At 78.6% G+C, this 2500-nt stretch overlaps 1 non-coding gene across 1 annotated transcript; it reads left to right on the top strand.

The window, feature by feature from the left end:
* The first annotated feature begins 2174 nt into the window (after positions 1-2174).
* On the top strand, positions 2175-2327 carry LOC135326003 (5.8S ribosomal RNA). The gene has a single exon (XR_010386694.1). It is a non-coding gene; the product is annotated as a 5.8S ribosomal RNA (ribosomal RNA).
* Positions 2328-2500: the final 173 nt, after the last annotated feature.

The following is a 2500-nucleotide window of genomic DNA, read 5'->3' as shown; positions in this document are numbered from 1 at the left end:
AAGGGGAAGGGGGGGGGGGTCCGGCCCAGGGGAGGGCCCGGCGGGAGCGGGCGGCAGTGCGTGTGAGGGGCGGCGGGGCTTGGCTACTCCCCGGCGCCCGCGGGAGAGGAAGCGGCGGGCGCGGAGGCGAGGGAGACGGCCCTCCGGGTTGGGACGGGTCCCACGGGTCCCCACCCCTAAGCTGTGGGGGGCGGACCCGCGGCGGGCTGCGGCGGAGCAGCCCGTCCGCAGAGACCTGCGGGGGCAGGCGTTCCGGGATGGCGCGCGGGGCGGGCGCCGGGCCCCCGAGCGGGGGGCGTCGCGTTGAGGCCAAGCGAGGCGACGGTTCGTGCCCGAGTGGGCGGCCCGAGCCACGGCTCTCCTCCCGGGTGCAGCTGCCACCCGGCGCCGGGTTACTGAGGGAAACCCCGGGCCCTGGGAGGAGGACGAGGTCGTGGCGGCGGGTGTCGGGCGCACCCCGCGGGCGGACGCTCCGCCGAGGGGCGCGGGGGCCGGCTGGCGGGTGCCGGGTTCCCCCTCCGCGTCCCGTCTCGTCGCCGCTGCCGAGGCTGCCGCCGTCGCCGCGAGGCGGCGGCGGCCCGGTGGCGGGCGGCGGCGGGGGAGGCACCCCCGCGGGGATTTCAGGTCGTTTCCCTCACCCCAGGGCCAGGTACCTAGCGCCCGCGCTTCTCCTGCCCCCCCCTCGGTGACCCACCCGTGTGGTCCCGTGTGCCAGCGTGCTCCTCCCGGGTGCCGCACCGTGCGCGCCGCACCGGCCGTGCCTTCCCCCCCCCCGCCTCGGCTTCCCCCCACCCCGGTCCTTCCTCCCCCGCGGTGGGGGTGGGGGGGGCGGGGAGGGAGGGAGCGAGCGAGAGAGGGGAGAGGGCCTCCGGCCACCGCGGCCGCCGGCAGCCGCCCCGGGCAGGGATGGCCATGGGCCCCGGGCTCCGGGCCCGAGGGTTCTCGGTTGGAGAGCCGGGCGGAGGTTTAAAGACTCGGGCGGCCCGATGCGACTCGCGGAGGCGGCCGGGCGTGCTGCCGGAGGGCCGGGGGGTCGGCGCGCGCGGGCGCCGCGCCCCCCCATGCCAGCCGGCGCGCCCCGCGCTCGCCCCGCGGGCAGCCGGGACGGAGAGGGGTTACCCTGCCCCCTCTCTCCGCGGTCTGGTCTCGGCGGAGAGACGCCGCGCGGTCGGCCTAGTTGCCGGCCTGCCTCGAGCGTTGCGAGCCGGGCGCGAGCGCGTGCTCGCCGCCGGGAGGGCGAGCCCCCACCGCGGGTGGTGCGGGCGCCGAGCCTCCGCGCGTCTCCTCCTTCTCCCTGGCCGGTGCTTCTGGGTCTTCCGCCGTGGCCGCCGTCGGCGGCGCCCTACCCTACGCGCCCGCCCCGGCACTCTGCCGTCCGGGGCGCCCGCCTCGCTCTGCCCCGCCCGGCTCCGCCAGGCAGCGGGGGGGCGGTGGTGGGGCGGCGGCGGGGGCGGCCCGCCCCGCTCTCCGCGTGGAGACGGGGAGAGCGGGCGCCGTCCCCGTCCGTGCCGCCTTGCCCGCCTGCCCGCCGCCGGGCGTCTGTCCGCGGAGGGGACGGGCGAGCGCGTGGCGTCACCCGCGAGGCGGTGTGTGCGGGCGCGCGGGGGTGTGGGCGCCGCGGCGGCGGCGGCGGCGGCGGTCGAGCCGGAGGGCCGGCGAGGCGAGCGAGGAGCTGGGAAGCGCGGGGCCGGCGGGCCGCAGGCGCGCGGGCGGCGGGGCGACGCCGCTCCCGGTGGCGGCCGGGCTCTGACGCCTGGGGCGGGGGGGGGGTGGTCTGCGGGGACGGACCCCCCCCAACATCCCGAGGCAGGCGGTGTGGCCGGCCCGCCGCTCCCTGCCGGGCCAGACCGAGCCGGGCGCCTGGGCCGGACTCGAAGCGAGACAGGGTTTGTCCCCAGGTCGGGAGCGAGGGCTCCCCGCCCTTCTCGTTCGGGTTTGCCCTTCGTTTCCCCCCCCCCCCCTTTCTCTGTGCTTGTACGGTCAGTGAGGCAAGCCCCTCTCTTTCTCTCGCTCTCTCTCTCCTTCCGTCTCTGCCGTCCCTTGCTCAGCAGCCGGCGTCGGCGTGAGGAAGGGCGGTGGGGCGGAGGAGGAGGGGGCGGAGGAGGGGGGGCCCCCCAGGGGCTGCGAAAGCTGCCCGGTCCCCCCGCGCGCGCGGCGGGGACCGAAACCGAGACAACTCTTAGCGGTGGATCACTCGGCTCGTGCGTCGATGAAGAACGCAGCTAGCTGCGAGAATTAATGTGAATTGCAGGACACATTGATCATCGACACTTCGAACGCACTTGCGGCCCCGGGTTCCTCCCGGGGCTACGCCTGTCTGAGCGTCGCTTGACGGTCAATCGTCACCCGCGCCGTGGCGTGGGCGCAGCGGCGTGCCGCCCCTCGGTGGGTGTGGGGGGGGGCGCGGTTCGGGTGCGCCCGGCCGTGCCCGCCCTCCCCTCCGAGCCCGGCGGCTGCCGCCGCGCCGCGTGGCGCGCGCGGTGTGGCGCGGCTGGGGCGC

This window comes from Dromaius novaehollandiae, unplaced genomic scaffold, assembly GCF_036370855.1.
Source record: "Dromaius novaehollandiae isolate bDroNov1 unplaced genomic scaffold, bDroNov1.hap1 HAP1_SCAFFOLD_220, whole genome shotgun sequence".
Classification (NCBI taxonomy): domain Eukaryota; kingdom Metazoa; phylum Chordata; class Aves; order Casuariiformes; family Dromaiidae; genus Dromaius; species Dromaius novaehollandiae.
The sequence above is the reverse complement of the archived record's forward strand: the minus strand, read 5'-3'. Positions and strand labels throughout refer to the sequence as shown.